Source organism: Ctenocephalides felis, unplaced genomic scaffold (assembly GCF_003426905.1).
Source record: "Ctenocephalides felis isolate EL2017-DRISC unplaced genomic scaffold, ASM342690v1 CF-g0.4_SCAFFOLD_03571, whole genome shotgun sequence".
Taxonomy (NCBI): Eukaryota; Metazoa; Arthropoda; class Insecta; order Siphonaptera; family Pulicidae; genus Ctenocephalides; species Ctenocephalides felis.
This window is the reverse complement of record NW_020539725.1, coordinates 240,669-260,413: the sequence shown is the minus strand read 5'-3', so window position 1 is coordinate 260,413 and position 19,745 is coordinate 240,669. Positions and strand designations below refer to the sequence as shown.

Here is a 19,745-nt window from a genome sequence, read left to right as displayed (position 1 = left end):
GCTGACTTTAAATTCATTTGCGGGTTATGCTTTTTTTACAATATTGTTTCAAATGATGTAAAAAGTTAAATTAGCGAGGTGCCTCAATATGCAAAAATTTGGCCCACCCTATTGATATTTCTTAGTAAAACCCGTATATTTAACCACAGTTTTCTAAGAAACCAATGAATAGGGAGGGCCAAATCATTATAGAAGTAAAATTAAGCGATATGGGCACCTTTTTATATGAAATATATGTGTTATTTAAATGAATTTTGACTGCAAAACCATATATCGCAAATAACTTTTTAACCAGCAAAATTTTCAATAAAATACTGTTTTTAATATGTAAATGTATTAATTTAGGCATGTGAATAATTCAAATTGTGAGTTTTATTTTTATTAAGAGTTTGTGCTGGGGTTTTTAAATCGGGTTTAGTTTGTTGTTATTTATTTCCATCAGAGTGCGCTAGTATTTTTTTATCATAATTCTAGAAATTTCGAAAATAATATATCAATGTGACAATTCCGCATAAATGTTCATTCAGTTCGTCACTAGGGCGTCAAATATCAATGGCGAGTTCTTATTTAAATTCAGGCGCAAGTACCAGTAATTTGAATCATATGCACTCGCATGATCAAATAACATTTGGACCAGCAGAAGAATTTACAGGAGTGAATCTTCCGACAATTATGGAAGTTATCAGGTATTATTTTCATTTGGCGGAAAAATCAAAAAAACAAAATAAAATGTTTTCATATAAAACATTTACTCCAAATGTGGTAACGAAATTGATTCAGACTGATAAATATAAAAATACAAATAAAAGCAAGTCTACCCAAGCATCATTTCAGGAGTTTGTAGAATCCACGAAAGAATTATTTTATATTGGAAAATGCAAATGCGATTTGCGAAGATTACTGTGTTCCTGCGGACTGATCCCAGAACATTTACAAGCGTTTATGATGGATCAACATAATGAGAGGAAATCTACGATACCAGAATATATTATAAAAATTGAAGATAAAGTATCAGAATCTACAATAACTAGCAATATTACTCCAGGTGAGACATATACTCCAGATGTAGATTTTGATTTTAAAAGCAGTTCTGAAAGTTTACAAAATACTTCTCATATAAAACGTGGTCCATATAGTCGAAGATATAAGGCTCCAAGCTATGCCTTAATGTGCGACAGATTTGCAATTTCTGATAGAGTTGGTTCTGGCGTTGTGACGGCAATCCTGCGTGACCTGGGCATAACGGATGATTGGGGCAATCCTGTCATTATGGACAAAAATAAAAGCGTTCGTGAGAGGCAGAAAAATAGGCAAGCTCTACACAAACGATATGATTCTTCTGAATTAATAGCATTTTCATTCGACGGCCGAAAAAATTATTCTATTACCATGGAAAAAATCGATAAGAAGTTTCACCCACGAATGATTAAAGAAGCGCATTTAGTTATTTTAAAGGAACCAAATGGCCAATTGTTGGGTTACACAAAATTGGAAAATGAAGATTTGGAAAGTAAAGTAATCAAATTGAACGAGTTTTTCGCCGATAAAGGAATAGCTCTCGATTCTTTGATAGGCATATGTTGCGATGGTGAACCAGCAAATACAGGCGTAAAAAATGGTATTTTACGTCGATTTGAAATTCAGTTAAACAGGCCACTGCATTGGTTTGTGTGTCTTCTCCACTTTAACGAACTTCCACTTCGCCATTTATTTAACTATTTGGAAAAATCATTGACCACTGGACCACGAACAAAAACTGGAATATTAAGCAAACAAATTGAAACATGCGAAAATATACCGGTGAGTTATAACATATTTACTATTTTTTAATACCCTATGTTCAAATTCAATATAATTTATTTTTTCCTATATACTTCCAGCCGGTAAAAGACTTTGAAACAATCCCACTTGAAAATTTGGCTGATATAAGTCCTGCTGAATCGACAACTGACTCAAGTTATATAATAAAAATAGCTAAAGCAGTTGCTTCTGGAGAAGTATCGACAGACTTAGCTAACATGAAACCAGGGCCAATAGCACATTTCCGTTGGCTCACGAAGGCTAGTAGGTTACTTCGGTTATATGTAACTGCTAATAAGCCATCCAAAAATTTGAAAATTCTGGCAAACTACGTAATGAAAGTATATATTCCAATGTACTTTAACATTAAATATTACAACTCTGTGGTGTATGGTAGTATATTATTTTATAAATTTATTAGCTGGACGCAATATTTAGACTCGAATTTAAGACAAATTGTGAACAATGTTGCTAAAGAAAACGCATACTATGCTCACTCGGAAAATATTTTATTAGCAATGTTGTTTGATAATAAAAAGGAAATACGAGATTCAGCTATAAGAAAAATCTTATATTACCGTAATAATGTGGAAGACCTGACGCAATTGAGAGATTACAAAACACCCGAAATAAATTTCGAACGCACCGACTATACTAATATGATAGATATGGATGATTATTCAAATATATCCGAACCAGCCTTTACGCTAAATATTCCTCATGAACATCTAGTACAATATCTACAAAGCAATGAGTGTCCATGGAGTGACCCTAAAATTCCGGTCCACATTCAGGGAACTGAGAGACATGTTCAATTACTGGCTAATGTATCAAAACGCATATTAGAGCAAAATCGCGAAGGTGTTATGACAGCGACACTACTATCTCGTGAAAAGCATCCTCGACTGGAAAGCAAGCAAGATTTCAGATATTAATTTATTTAAATTGTATTAGCTAAATGTAAGAAATTTTAATTCAAATAAAAATATAACTTAAAGAAATAAAAATGTTGTATTTAAATGTGTTATGTAAATAAATAATAGAATAAATATATGTCATTCCTAAAAACCCAAAAACAATATTTTTCTACAAAAGTAGTTTGACCTGTTTCGATGCAAGATTCTAGGTTAGGCTTACTCGCTAATGTCCCCTAAAAGTTTACTTGAAGTAGTCTGAAGTACCCGTAAGTTACTGATTTCAAAAAGCCGGAAAATGTTTTTAACCTGTTTCGATGCAAGATTCTAGGTTAGGCTTACTCGCTAATGTCCCCTAAAAGTTTACTTGATGTAGTCTGAAGTACCCGTAAGTTACGGATTTCAAAAAGCCGGAAAATGTTTTTAACCTGTTTTGATGCAAGATTCTAGGTTAGGCTTACTCGCTAATGTCCCCTAAAAGTTTACTTGATGTAGTCTGAAGTACCCGTAAGTTACTGATTTCAAAAAGCCGGAAAATGTTTTTAACCCGTTTTGATGCAAGATTCTAGGTTAGGCTTACTCGCTAATGTCCCCTAAAAGTTTACTTGATGTAGTCTGAAGTACCCGTAAGTTACTGATTTCAAAAAGCCGGAAAGTGTTTTTAACCTGTTTCGATGCAAGATTCTAGGTTAGGCTTACTCGCTAATGTCTCCTAAAAGTTTACTTGATGTAGTTTGAAATTATATATAAATATTGAATATTTTGTTAAAAAAGAAATAAATATACTGAATATTTTATTATAAAAGAATCGAAATATTTATAGGTTGGAAGTTACTAATTATTTAGAGTATATTACAAAAATTAAATAAAAATAGCAACTTGCACGTATTTTGCACATTGACAACTTACACGTATTCAGCAAATTGACAACTTGCACGCATTCTGCAAATTGACAACTTGCACGTATTTTACACATTGACAACTTGCACGCGTTTTGCATTGTAGATAACTTATACGTACTTTGCTTATTAGCAACTTGTACGCATTTCCAAGAAATTTAGCAAAAAAATCTTGTTAGATGTTCAAACAGTTTTATATATATGGATAATATGAATTATAGTTAATTATTGAGTTTTAGGTGTTTTTTTGTTTTTTTTTTAAACTTTTGTATAAAAATATGTATTTATTGATTTTTATAGATCTCAATGAATATAATACAAATTTATATATAGTTATATTATTTTTTTTAATTATTTGTTTAAATTTTCTAATTTTACAATAAATGTTCACACCAGTTTTCCTCGATTTTCTTTTAAACGGTAAAAGATACGAAAAAACATTGTTCGTACGAAAGATGCAGAATAAAATTACGAATAAAATGGTATATAATTGGTTAGGTGTGTTCATATAATTTTCTCTAGATTTTCCGAATTTTTCGAATTTTCACGACGGCAACTCGCCTGTAGGCCACACCGTGCAAAATTCGAAGTTGTGATATATGGAAAAAGAACCAAGAATTTTGAGACCTTTCTAATGATGTATAATAATTTATATGTTTTCTTTAGAGAAATATCGAATCGTGAGGAGTGTTGCTTCAATCTAGCCGCAATTTTCATTTTGACAAGTTAACAACTACACAGATTGCTCTATACTATCTAAACATTAAAAGATACAAAAAAACTTTGTTCGTACGAAAGATGCAGAATAAAATTACGAATAAAATGGTATATAAATGGTTAGGTATATTCATATAATTTTCTCTAGATTTTCCGATTTTCATAACGGCAACTCGCCTGTAGGCCACACCGTGCAAAATTCGAAGTTGTGATATATGGAAAAAGAACTAAGAATTTTAAGACCTTTCTAATGATGTATAATACTTTATATGTTTCCTTTAGAGAAATATCGAATCGTGAGGAGTGTTGCTCTAACCTATTCGCACTTTGCATTTCAAAGTGCAAAAGTCTGGTGCCAGCAGCCGCGATAATGTAGTGAATCACACAGATTGCTTTATACTATCTAAACCGTAAAAGATACGAAAAAACTTTGTTCGTACGAAAGATGTAGAATAAAATTACGAATAAAATGGTATATAATTGGTTAGGTGTGTTCATATAATTTTCTCTAGATTTTCCGATTTTTCCGAATTTTCACGACGGCAATTCGCCTGTAGGCCACACCGTGCAAAATTCGAAGTTGTGATATATGGAAAAAGAACTAAGAATTTTGAGACCTTTCTAATGATGTATAATACTTTATATGTTTTCTTTAGAGAAATATCGAATCGTGAGGAGTGTTGCTTCAACCTAGCCGCACTTTGCATTTTGACAAGTTATCAACTACACAGATTGCTCTATACTATCTAAACCATAAAAGATACGAAAAAACTTTGTTCGTACGAAAGATGCAGAATAAAATTACGAATAAAATGGTATATAAATGGTTAGGTGTGTTCATATAATTTTCTCTAGATTCTCCGATTTTTCCGAATTTTTACGACGACAACTCGACGGCTGAGTCTCAACGGATCGCAGCGTGGTAACTGCTCTGCCGAGTACAACACCCCGCCAGGTACCTAAGTCGTTTACAAATGATTCCGAGTCTCTACATCGAACTAGTGTCCCATGATCGACCGCTATAGGCAAGACAGATATAACGACGGATATCGCCCCTGTCCAGCGCCTCATTCGGCTAAAAATGGCTCGTGCGATAAACGGCGTGTGCCGTATACATAATAAATCACATTGTATTGAGCCTTTCGACTCACGAGACTCTTAGAGATATCGTTGCTTACTTTGTCTAGAAAGGATACGGCCTTAGAGGCGTTCAGGCATAATCCCACGGATGGTAGCTTCGCACCACCGGCCGCTCGACCGAGTGCGTGAACCAAATGTCCGAACCTGCGGTTCCTCTCGTACCGAGCAGGATTACTATCGCAACGACGATTCATCAGTAGGGAAAAACTAACCTGTCTCACGACGGTCTAAACCCAGCTCACGTTTCCTACTTGTGGGTGAACAATCCAACGCTTGGCGAATTCTGCTTCGCAATTATAGGAAGAACCGACATCGAAAGATCAAAAAGCAACGTTGCTATCAACAGCTTTGACAGATGTACCGCCCCAGTCAAACTCCCCGCCTAGCAGGTTCCACGAATCGGATCACGCTAGAGTATTGTTGGCGATCGGCGCAATGCCTCACACCACTCTTATGCGCTTGGCTCTAGAAAACCGTGACAGTCGGAACGCAAGTTTTCGACGCACGCTTTCCGCCCAATCGAGTAAGTAAAGAAACGATGAAAGTAGTAGTATTTCACCAACGATATTACTATCTCCCACTTTTGCTACACCTTTCATGTCTCCTTACAATGCCAGACTAGAGTCAAGCTCAACAGGGTCTTCTTTCCCCGCTAATTTTTCCAAGCCCGTTCCCTTGGCAGTGGTTTCGCTAGAAAGTAGATAGGGACAGTGGGAATCTCGTTAATGCATTCATGCGCGTCACTAGTTAGATGACGAGGCATTTGGCTATTTTTTTTTTTTTTTTTTTTGGCTAGGATGGGAATGCATTTACGCACACCGGTCGCCAGGTTGACCAGGTAGTGTGGGACTCGACCCGAAGGCAATACCCACTAAACCTAACTCCTAGTTTTATGCCTGACGGGATGTTATGCGCAGGCAGCACGCAGTATTCCAGGTTTCATTCTACCCTATTCCCTGGCGTCTCATGGACGTTGTTTTGGTCCAAGCGCTGAAACCGTTGAGTCCTCCGATCAAAATTCTTGTGGAAATAATCTTTAATTCGTCTTTCTTAATAACTTTCCCTGACAGTAGAAAGTTTGCAGAGTCCATATGCCACACTCCTCTGTTATTTAAGGTGACAGTACTAAATATCACATGAGATACGTTGTACCTTTCTTTTATTTGTGCGTCCAAACTCTTATAATGTTCTATCTTACGTTTATGAGCCAGATCCATATCTACGTTGCTCCCAACGATTTGTGTGTCAATCACAATAGCAGAATTAAGAGAGTCATAGTTACTCCCCGCGCTTGCTTGAATTTCTTCACGTTGACATTCAGAGCACTGGGCAGAAATCACATTGCGTCAACACCCGCTAGGGCCATCGCAATGCTTTGTTTTAATTAGTAAGTCGGATTCCCCTAGTCCGTGCCAGTTCTGAGCTGACCGTTGAATGGCGGCCGAAGAATACGACTGACCGACCGAAGCCGGCACAGAAACCTCGCAGCAAGAAAGATCCGCGGGGGGCCTAGAAACGGCACCGAGCTCGGATCTAAGTCACAAGGACAATTTCACCTCGCCCAGGCCCGGCACATCGGCCTACGCCCCCTTCCCAACCAAGCCCGGCACGCCCCGATCCTCAGAGCCAATCCTTATCCTGAAGTTACGGATCCAATTTGCGGACTTCCCTTACCTACATTTATCTATCGACTAGAGGCTCTTCACCTTGGAGAACTGCTGCGGATATGGGTACGAACCGGCGCGACACCTACCGTGGCCCTCTCCTGGATTTTTAAGGTCCGAGGGGAAGATACGGACACCGCCGCAACAGCGGTGCTCTTCGCGTTCCAAACCCTATCTCCCTTCTAGAGGATTCCAGGAAACTCGAACGCTCATACAGAAAAGAAAACTCTACCCGTATTTCCCGACGGCGTCTCCAGGTCATTTTGGGTTACCCCGACGAACTCTCTTGCGAGGGCCCGACTTGTAAACGGTTCCGCCGCCGGGTTCCGGAATAGAAACCGGATTCCCTTTTGCCCGATGGGTGTGAAATTTTATTCAAAATAAAATACACCAACATCAACATAGGATTTCTCCTGGGGCTTAGGATCGACTGATTCGTGTGCAACGGCTGTTCACAGGAAACCCTTCTCCACGTCAGTCCTCCAGGGCCTCGCTGGAGTATTTGCTACTACCACCAAGATCTGCACCGATGGCGGCTCCAGGCAGGCTTACGCCCAAACCCTTCTGCGCACACCACCGCGACCCTCCTACTCACCAGGGCGTCAAAACGAACTATTATGAACATTTCTCATGCCCTGGCGGCCGAGTATGGGCACGACGCTTCAGCGCCATTCATTTTCAGGGCTAGTTGCTTCGGCAGGTGAGTTGTTACACACTCCTTAGCGGATTCCAACTTCCATGGCCACCGTCCTGCTGTTTTAAGCAACCAACGCCTTTCATGGTATCCCATTAGCGTCGTTTAGGCGCCTTAACTCGGCGTTTGGTTTATCCCAAAGCGCCAGTTCTGCTTACCAAAAATGGCCCACCAGGCACTCTGTTCCAAATCTCTGGCTTCACTATTCAAGCAAGCCAGAGATCTCACCCATTTAAAGTTTGAGAATAGGTTGAGGTTGTTTCGGCCCCAAGGCTTCTAATTATTGGCTTTACCGGATGAGACTCGCTCATCGAATGCCAGCTATCCTGAGGGAAACTTCGGAGGGAACCAGCTACTAGATGGTTTGATTAGTCTTTCGCCCCTATACCCAGTTCCGACGATCGATTTTCACGTCAGAATCGCTACGGTCCTCCATCAGGGTTTCCCCTGACTTCGACCTGACCGGGCATAGTTCACCATCTTTCGGGTCCTAGCGTGTACGCTCTGAGTGCGTCTCTTCTCGCAATGAGAGTGAGAGGGACGCCTCGGGATTGCAAGCACGCATCCGTAGGTGCGGTCCGTCATCCCTCAGTTTACTTAAGCAAACCTTTACGTTCATTGCGCCTTTAGGTTTTGTATTTCCCAATGACTCGCGCACATGCTAGACTCCTTGGTCCGTGTTTCAAGACGGGTCCTGAAAGTACCCAAAGCAATAGCATCGCTGACCGGTAATAGAGTCCGTTCGAGAACACGGTAGCTAACAGCTCGAGGCGACATCGATTCCGGACTAGGTCTGACGGCCAATAACCGTCCGTGCTTGCAACCGGCCGAACGCTGAAAAGCGACCCTATACCATATCATTTATACCGTCTGGCAGTCGGCCGGAGCACGCGGGGTCTGGCGCGAATAAATTCGTGACAGGCTACTGCCGCGGTCGTAGATCGACACCAAACGGGTCGCGACGTCCTACTGAGAGAGAAGTGCATGCCTGACACATAAACCGACGGCGTATCGCGGGACGAATCCCGGTCAATCGCACGCCACTAAATGGAAGACAACGATAACATTGAATCTCTCCTTTCGATGTTTCGGGTTTCTCAGTTTCTCAGAACGGTTTTACGTACTCTTGAACTCTCTCTTCCAAGTTCTTTTCAACTTTCCCTCACGGTACTTGTTCGCTATCGGTCTCGTGGTCATATTTAGCCTTAGATGGAGTTTACCACCCACTTAGAACTGCACTCTCAAGCAACTCGACTCTGAGGAGAGATCCTCTCGATACGCGCAACGGTCGCTACGGGCCTGGCACCCTCTATGGGTAAATGGCCCCATTCAAGATGGACTTGAACTCGCCGCAACGCACCGAGATTATCGGATCCTCCCTAACACTACATTTCCCAGCGTCCGTCTCCGGCCTAGTGCTGGACTCTTCCCTGTTCGCTCGCCGCTACTAAGGGAATCCTAGTTAGTTTCTTATCCACCGCTTAGTAAATGCTTAAATTCAGCGGGTAATCCCATCTGCTCTGAGGTCGTATTATGATTATGATGTGCTTGCAAACGTTAGTAAGCAAGCGCACACAAAATCGATGAGGAACCTTTGAATCGTCCAAATTTGCCGGAACGAAACCGCACTTCGAAGAGTTCGGGTTTCCGGTTATCGGGAGGGTCGCAAGAATATAAAATCTCTAGAACACACAACCCGCCGTAATCCCACAGAACGTCAACGAACGGAAATGTCCGATGTTGCAAAGTGGACTGGCTCACACGTTGAGTGAATTATTTAAGAGCACGCATATACGCGAAACTCCATCATTCGCCGGCAAGCCGTTTAAAGCAAGCGGCAATCTGGTAATGTTATACGACTCTCAGCCAGAGGTGGTCCGGGAACAGTATCCGAGGACCGCAATGTGCGTTCGAAATGTCAATGTTCATGTATCCTGCAGTTTACATGTCGACGCGCAATTAGCCGCGTTCTTCATCGACCCACGAGCCAAGTGATCCACCGTTCAGGGTGATTTTATATATATTTATACATGTTTCGATCGTGATTCCCTCGAAATCGTTTAAGATAACTCGGGCGATTCTGAAACTAGTATGATTATTATGGTTACAATTAGTACACCGTAAAGCTTTCGCGTTTCGGTCCGAGATACAAAATCTCGTTTCAAAATTGAAATATGAATATTTCACTGTGTGTGAGATTGAAAAATCTGCTTTCGCTGATTTTTCATTTTCTTCAAACAACGCAATGAAGCGAATGTTCAAATTCGCACAATTTGAATAAAATGTGCAGAGTATATAGAATACTAACGCAAGCGTTTACTACAATCGACATTAAAACACTAGACTTTCATCTAGCGCCCAAAGAATTGATTGAGCTATGCGTTTAAAGTATAATATTCAAAAAGAACGCCGTTTTCACAACGAACTTCGTCATTCGCTCAGGCATCTGGCGATACCGAGTATATATACATGGCAGTGCTCTCACACAATGCATAAAAGCGCTAAGCGGTTGTAAACCGCGTCACGCTGCTTTTGCACACTGCGCAATATTTTGCGACTAGTTCCGGTCAAACGTTAATGAAACGAATGATCATTGCCAGAGGCTTTTGCCCACAGTATATTATACTATGGGAGCGCACTTGATTACAGCAATAATTTGTCGAGTAATCACAAGATTTCATATTTGCGGTCAGCAGACCCAAATAATTTCAACTTGCACCGATCGAACGTTCATAAAACGAATGATCCTCGGTGCGAGAAGCTTCGTCAGTTCTGCTGCACCACCCACCTATTTTACTTTAGTCCATTTGTAAAATCCTATATTATTAAAATATATAGATTTTATATTTGAGGTCCGCAGACCCAAATAATTTCAACTCGCTCCGATCGAACGTTCATAAAATGAAAGACCATCGCTGCGAGAAGCTTTGCTAGTTCTGCTACACATCACATATATTTGACCGTAGTCAATTTGTAAAATTCTATATTATTAAAATATATAGATTTCATATTTGCGGTCCGCAGACCCAAATAATTTCAACTCGCTCCGATAGAACGTTCATAAAACGAAAGACCATCGCTGCGAGAAGCTTTGCTAGTTCTGCTACACATCACATATATTTGACCGTAGTCAATTTGTAAAATCCTATATTATTAAAATATATAGATTTCATATTTGCGGTCCGCAGACCCAAATAATTTCAACTTTCTCTGATCGAACGTTTAAAAACGAATGATCCTTCCACCAATTATCTATAGCCGCAAACCAGCATCCGAATATATACGGGGTATATAATTCTAGATATGGCTCACAACATTATTTAAAGTTACGCTAAAATATCATTGACAGACTAAAAGTATCAAATATGATGTAAAAACTACACCGGGGAATGATATCCGCACCCGCCTGAACAACATAGCGTACTTTAGCCTGAGCTTGCTCGCATCGCACTCGACACGACCTATTCCCCTATATAAGGCGCGCGGCCACAGCGTAAGTATTTGACTGAGTCCCAAGCGACATGATTTTGACCTGCGGCGAGGCGTCGCTCCGGGTTACGGTGTGAATCGTCAAGACAAAAGTCTGGGAAAATTTCGAACTGTAAACCCTTATGATAGAAAATTTTTTTTCGAAAATTTTGTTAGATGTTCAAACAGTTTTATATATATGGATAATATGAATTATAGTTAATTATTGAGTTTTTAGGTGTTTTTTTGTTTTTTTTTTTTAAACTTTTGTATAAAAATATGTATTTATTGATTTTTATAGATCTCAATGAATATAATACAAATTTATATATAGTTATATTATTTTTTTTAATTATTTGTTTAAATTTTCTAATTTTACAATAAATGTTCACACCAGTTTTCCTCGATTTTCTCTTAAACGGTAAGAGATACGAAAAAACTTTGTTCGTACGAAAGATGCAGAATAAAATTACGAATAAAATGGTATATAATTGGTTAGGTGTGTTCATATAATTTTCTCTAGATTTTCCGAATTTTCCAAATTTTCACGACGGCAACTCGCCTGTAGGCCACACCGTGCAAAATTCGAAGTTGTGATATATGGAAAAAGAACTAAGAATTTTAAGACCTTTCTAATGATGTATAATACTTTATATGTTTTCATTAGAGAAATATCGAATCGTGAGGAGTGTTGCTCTAACCTATCCGCACTTTGCATTTCAAAGTGCAAAAGTCTGGTGCCAGCAGCCGCGATAATGTAGTGAATCACACAGATTGCTTTATACTATCTAAACCGTAAAAAATACGAAAAAACTTTGTTCGTACGTAAGATGCAGAATAAAATTACGAATAAAATGATGTATAACTCGATATATGTCATAATATATTTTTAATGAGATTTTTCAATTTTTCCTTTAAATTAAAAAATGTTTTAAATTTTTCGCTGACTTTAAATTCATTTGCGGGTTATGCTTTTTTTTACAATATTGTTTCAAATGATGTAAAAAGTTAAATTAGCGAGGTGCCTCAATATGCAAAAATTTGGACCACCCTATATATATATATATATATATATATATATATATATATATATACATACAAAAAGACTTCTTCCCTAATTTTAAAATACTTATGATGTTACACTTAAAGCTATCTAAGCAAATCAAAAATCTGACACTTAAAAAAACTTTTAGCTTTGCGTTGACATACGCCAGCAGTTTGCAATATGTCTGGACATTTTCAATTTCACATATACTCGCCATACGCAAGGATGAAACGTTTACAAAAAAAGCAATAGAAATTATTTCGCTGCGTTACTTAAATGTCTAAGATTTGAAATCGAATTTTAAGAGAAAATAACTTCGACGATATCTTACTCTTGCAATATGATATTTTAAAACAACTTGCAGATATTTACGACTATATAAAAAAAAACTGAAACCTATTCACAAAAACGATGTAAATGTAACTATATAATGGAACTATGTAACAAGATTTAATATGCACCTGGAATATATCATAAATTTATCGAAAAACAAATTGATTTCTGTATAAGTATTTACCCTAACAATATTTATAATAAAAAAATCTAAATCTGTATAAAAACGTATTTTTCTTTACACTACTACACTAATTATAATAATTTTCAATTTGAAATTTATATTCTAATAATCTTAATTTAAAATGTGGGTAATTAAAATTAACTTAGGAACAATGTGTCTTATTATACACGAACAAAAGCCTTTCCCGAAAACCGAAAAAAAAACGGGCGACTGAACATAAAAACGTTAACGAACAAAAATACAAATACAACAAACAGATTCAGCATTTCAAAATTATTATAAAACAACCTTTAAATTTTATAATTTAAATACATTTTCAAATCAACAAATCAACATTCTAATAATTACTTGAACTACTTGATTATTCATTTTCGCGCCAACCAATTTTGCGAATTATGTACATATATTTATAATAGCCCAAAATACATATAAAAACCGTTTGATCACACAACAACTTTTCACTTTATATAAACCGCTAAACATTATTTCAAATTGCTCTGTATTTTCATAATTTTAAGTGTTCCAACAATCTTCTGTACACTCAACTATGATAACCAAGAGTTCAACAAATCATTTTATAAATACTAATTTAAGACTAACGCGTAATCAAGAAATACCGAATCTTTGCAAAAACAAATCGAAACCCAAAATTGCGAATGAACTAACAATAAAATTATATTACCGAGATCGTAAGAACTACCGTCGATTGTGGACCAGAATGATTACTAAAATAGCTAATTTAATCATCTGATCATTAAACCAATGGAAAGTAGTACACGGCGCATTTCCACCATTTGTCATGAATCCCCTTTCATTTATTGCTATTCTCCTTATTCATGCTCTAATTTGTTATTATTGTTTGTACATTCGTGGTCTTCCTACAACCTTACCGTAACATCGCGATCCTGTAAGAAATTGACTATGTTATAATTACTACTAATGAAAAGGCGTTTGTTCGTTACTTAATTAACTAACGTATATTTACACATAATAATTCCATATTCTAAAACATTGCTTATTTTAACATGCAACTTATATCTACACTTATCCGTAACCCACGGCGCAACCAGTGTCCAATACCTGTCCATACATCAGGCCCAATTCACGTCACACACTAATCACATTTTCTAATAACACGTAGCGTACTTTCCGTTTGGGAATAGCTTCCGAGACGCTGCACCGCCAGGACGTTCACTAAGCTCACAGTAAACATTTTAATTAATACTTTCGTGCGCTGAACCGCACGTTTACTGTCTCTAATGCCATGCAGGCAACTTACACCATCGACCACGACTGCCTCTAGACTGTCAACCCCGAGGGCCTTCGGACACACTCCTCATCAGTGACATAGTTTACACGCATAAAGGGAGAGGGGTAGTTATGTGTTATTTTATATTTGTGTGTGGGTGCTAACCTACACATTCGTAACAATATATGTTTGTAAATATATTTCTTAACTCTTATATCTACAATATGTATAACTAATGAATATATATGAAATAAAGTACACCCCGTATTATTGTATAATTCCAAATAATAATATTTAATAACAGACCCTCATGGGTCTAGTTAAAAAGTTGCGGTTCTAAATAATTTTAAATATTTGGCGAAAAATGACTTTGAGTTATCTTATCTTATAAATGAACCACTAATACAATTACTAATTATTCGGACAAAACAATTATTCGGAATGAGTTTTGACGAGGAAAATTTCTTGGTTCTTGAAGGTATGAAACATTGCATTAAGCTAGAATTCGGACAAGATATAGCGAGTGCGGATGACGAGAAGACAAAAGCCAAATTAATGACTATATAATGATCCGTGTTTGTGTGTACATGTCAAAACGGTAAAATCACAAAAAAATTATGGAAACTAAACTGGTAAAATTATTTGATGATAGGGGATTCTTTTGAAGAATCAGTTTGTTGAAAAATAATCGCAGCTTGTTGACGTCGTACATATCACAGATTATTGCAACAGTTTTGAATCAACATCTAGTTTCGGAGAAAGTTTTTAAGGTGAAAATGATTATTTCTATGACAGTCGAAATGATAAAATGTATGTTATGTTTTGTGATTAGTTGATTATGTTATGTAATTTTGTGTGTTGTATGATTTTTTTCAGTCTAATGTCAGACAACATTTTTTCACTAATTTGAATGTCTCGTATTCTTCTATATTACCACAACCCTATCTGATCATTTTGTCATTTTTCTTAGTATACATACACAACACCGTGACATTCTACCTAAACAATATAATGATATCAAACGATTTAATAATTCGAGTAAAATTATTTTTTTACATTTACTTAATAAGGAATGATTTAATTCTGTAACAACTGCTTGTGATGGCATTTTAGGTTTTAACAATTTCATATCTGCTTTTGACAATAAATTTAATATTACATTTCTATATACAAAGTCATCATGTAATAATAACAGTGTAGGTAATAGATGTTGTAGGCAAATAAAAAGCATCTTAATTTGTTTTAAAAAACTGAAACTTTTTGACATAATATCTAAATATAATTGTGATATCGGTTTTACTGAATATTTTTTATAATATAAAGATATTTTTAATAGCGTATTTGATTTAGCCAAAATTAAATACAATGATAGTTTGATAAAATGTTCTGTCAACAAATGAAAAACTATATGGTCACCTATTAATTCTGAAATCGATATTGGCAAGCAAGACGAACATATTTATTTTCATATTATTAACGATGTGAAGACTTATGAACCCCAAACCATAGTTAACGAATTTAATACTTTTTTCATAAACGAAGCAACTATTATTACTTCAGTACTTATAAATGTAAACAACAATCGCGTCATTAGTGCACCTTCTTTAATTTTTACGGGATCGTCTTTTTGACCTTACACGCAGAATTGTTGAATCTTTGAAAATAACAGTTATTGTGTGGGAGTATTTATCCAAGGCCTTTGACTGCATTTCTTACAAAATTTTACTCAATAAATTGGAACAGATCACAATAAATTGGACAGATCACAATGTGTTCAATTAAATCGAAACAGAATAACATTTGTTTCTCACAATATAAGTTTAAAGATTGGGATTCCACAAGGGTCTGTGCTAGGACCACTTCTTTTCCTCATTTACATAAATGACCTGCTCCAGTGTACAAGTATTAATCTGTGGAACTTCATTTTATTCGCAGATGATACATGTTTAGTCATTAAAGCAAAAGCTCACGAACAACTATTAACAAAACAGAATCATGTCATGCTCTCAGTTTCTAATTGGTTTCACGATAATAATCTTGTAATGAATAATAACAAAACAAAATTAATTTATTTCAATAATAATAATAATAAAATTTGTCGAAATATTCCCCGTACATCTTTAATAATAACACTTATGAGTTTTCCAATAATACACATTTTCTTGGTATGAATATAAGTAACAATATAAAATGGAATCATCACATCATTAACACTTTGAATCCTAAATTATTAAAAACATGCTTTGTGCTTCGTAATTTAAAAATTAAAGTAAGCAAAGAGAGCCTTTTCACAATTCATTATTCATATTTTTATTTAAATGTAATTTTGTGGGTTTTCACTTTTACCAACATCAGTTTTTCAATTACAGAAAAAAGCAATGAAAGTTATGTTTTCTCTTTCGTCCACTACATCTTGTCGACCTTTTTTCCATGAGCATAAGACTCTTTCATATAAAAGGCGAAACTTAGAATAAGGTTATGAGTAAACATGTGTTTTGTAAATTATATTTCTTTTAATATAGTATGTATTATTATGTATTAATTTTAGTTGAGTACCATTATTATCTATAATTGTATAATTGTGAGTAATATAAATAAATATAACAATATAAGTAATTAAGGCTCTCATTGAAACAAAATCTAAATGAGTCACATTTGTAAACTCAGACATTTTGAGTTCAACTACATCTCAATAGCTTATAGAATACCTAGATTCTAATTGCTATTATATTTGCAAATAAAAAAATAAAATAATAAAAAAATATGATTTTTTATTAATGTGAATATAGACTTAATTGGGTTTCAGGAATATTTAAAAAAATACATTGACATATTTTAATTGATTCTATCATTATTTAAATTGTTGACAGAAAGATTGACATTGACCGCATTTTACGATGCGTTTGTTAATTCTATGTGTTTCAATGTTTATAATAAAGTTTTCAATTTTTTTTAACTCGTTTTATTTAGCAATCAGAAATACATAAAGATTCCTATGAGCTAAAATGACAATGTAAGAGCGATGTCTAAGAAGAGCTCCAATGAGATCTTCTCAGTTTAACAATTACTATAATAATATTATATTAGACCTAATCTAAGACTAAGTATAAAGGCCATTGTAGTTTCAATCTCCTTGTACCATAAGGTTTAGTAATTTCAACTATAGAGGGGTTCGAATGTGAGTCCAGTTTGCGTTTGTATTTTTCCTTGAATTCTTGGAAAGTTAAATGCACCGTTTTCATCTTGAGGTCGCTGTGAATGGTTTCATTTGTTACGTACCATAGAGAATTAAGAATTGTACGTAAAATTTTTGACTGAGTTTTCTGCATTATAACTATATTAGATTTGTAAACACATCCCCAGAGCTCAATTCCGTAGGTCCAGATTGGTTTGATAATTGATTTATATAGCAGCAACTTATTTTCAACAGTGAGCTTAGACTTTTTACGCAGAAGCCAATCAAATTCTTTCATTTTGATCATTATTTGCTGCTTTTTTGTTTTTATGTGGCTTTTCCAAGTAAGTCTCCTATCTAAATGAAGACCAAGATATTTCACTATGTTCTGTTTCGGAATCTGGACGTTGTTTAAATAAATTGGAGGACAAGTACCCTCTCTCAGGGTAAATGTGATATGAGCTGATTTGGTTTCATTTATGCAAATCTTCCATTTGGCAAGCCACATTTGTAGTTTATTGATATGTTCTTGCGTTTGTCGGGAAGCTTGATCAGCACTGTGATTACTACTTAGTATGGCAATATCGTCAGCGAATGTAGCAAGTGTCAGATTTTCAAGTAATGGGAGGTCCTTTGTGTATAAAACATATAAGAAGGGTCCAAAAATACTACCTTGTGGAACTCCTGACATTATTTTGTGGAAATCAGATGTTACTTGATTTACTTTTACTTGAAAAATCCTATCTTGTTGTTAGGTATGTTTTTATCTTCTATATATATAAAAATAAGTCGGGTTTTCCTTCCTGACAAAATAACTACAGAACGCACGAACCGATTTCGACAATTTTACATTCTTTGGAAAGGTCTCGGGCTCCGCAATGTTTATAGCTAAGAAAATTAATGGTGCATGGCATCGTGCCCTAATGCAAATTGCTAGGACTTCACGCACCGTAAAAAAAATTTGAGTAATAAAAATAATCGATAATTATTTTAAATAATTGCACATAGATTACCTTCTATATATATAAAAATAAGTCGGGTTTTCCTTCCTGACGAAATAACTCCAGAACGCACGAACCGATTTCGACAATTTTGCATTCTTTGGAAAGGTCTCGGGCTCCGCAAGGTTTATAGCTAAGAAAATTAGTTGTGCATGGCATCGTGCCCTAATGCAAATTGCTGGAACTTCACGCACCGTAATTAAAAATTCGAGTAATAAAAATAATCAATAATTGTTTTAAATAATTGCAAATAGATTATCTTCTATATATATAAAAATAAGTCGGGTTTTTCTTTCTGACGAAATAACTTCAGAACGCACGAACCGATTTCGACAATTTTGTATTCTTTGGAAAGGTCTCGGGCTCCGTAAGGTTTGTAGCTAAGAAAATTAGTTGTGCATGGCATCGTGCCCTAATGCAAATTGCTGGAACTTTACGCACCGTAATTAAAAATTCGAGTAATAAAAATAATCAATAATTGTTTTAAATAATTGCAAATAGATTATCTTCTATATATATAAAAATAAGTCGGGTTTTCCTTTCTGATGAAATAACTTCAGAATGCACGAACCGATTTCGACAATTTTGCATTCTTTGGAAAGGTCTCGGGCTCCGCAAGGTTTATAGCTAAGAAAATTAGTTGTGCATGGCATCGTGCCCTAATGCAAATTGCTGGAACTTCACGCACCGTAATTAAAAATTCGAGTAATTACATTAGTGAGAATTATCAGAATTTTGCTTGGTTAAGTTAAAGAGCAATTCTTGGCGCAAAGAAAAATGATGTACACGCACTGAATTTCACCATTCAATCAAAAATTGCTGGCGATTTGGTGACATACTAATGATTCCGACTGGTCTTCCGTTTGACTTTAAACGATTGCAATTTCCAGTTTGCCGTGCGTTCGCAATAGCAAGGCCAATCGCTTAGTGTTTGCGGGATAAATTTCAAATAGATTATTTAGAAAATCATTGTTTTTTACATGGGCAGTTATACGTTGCCTGTTCACGAGTTGGAAATCAATCCGCTTTGTTTGTGTTAATGTCAGACCAAAAAATAAAAAAATGTGGTTTAGCAAAGAGCACTTCAATAAAACGGATAATTTGCGGATTCACTTTTATTTACTTTGAGAAGTTCAACTAAAAAACACTTTATTTTTGTAATCGAAAGAAATTCATTACTGTTGTATAATAAAATCACATTTTTCCTTTTCAAATATAAAACAAACAAAAAATTGTGGCAAAACGGAGTTCGTCGGGTTTGCTAGTTTTATATAAAAGCCCTGGGTGCCAAACTTTATCGAATGCTTGTCGAACATCCAGGAAGATACCACTACAGAATTGCTCATTTTCAAATGACTTATGTACAGTGTCAATAACCCTGTGAACTTGCTGTGTGGTCGAATGTTCATGTCTAAAGCCAAATTGGTGGTAGGGGATCCAATCTGAAGGAAGCTCATTGTTG

The 19,745-nt window shown here is 36.0% G+C and overlaps 1 non-coding gene and 1 pseudogene across 1 annotated transcript; both read right to left on the bottom strand.

Moving 5' to 3' along the window:
- Nucleotides 1-5,209: 5,209 nt before the first annotated feature.
- LOC113387146 lies at nt 5,210-9,357 on the bottom strand (annotated as a pseudogene).
- Nucleotides 9,358-9,684: 327 nt separating this feature from the next.
- Nucleotides 9,685-9,839, bottom strand: LOC113387170. The gene has a single exon (XR_003368123.1). It is a non-coding gene; the product is annotated as a 5.8S ribosomal RNA (ribosomal RNA).
- Between the last annotated feature and the right edge of the window lie 9,906 nt (nt 9,840-19,745).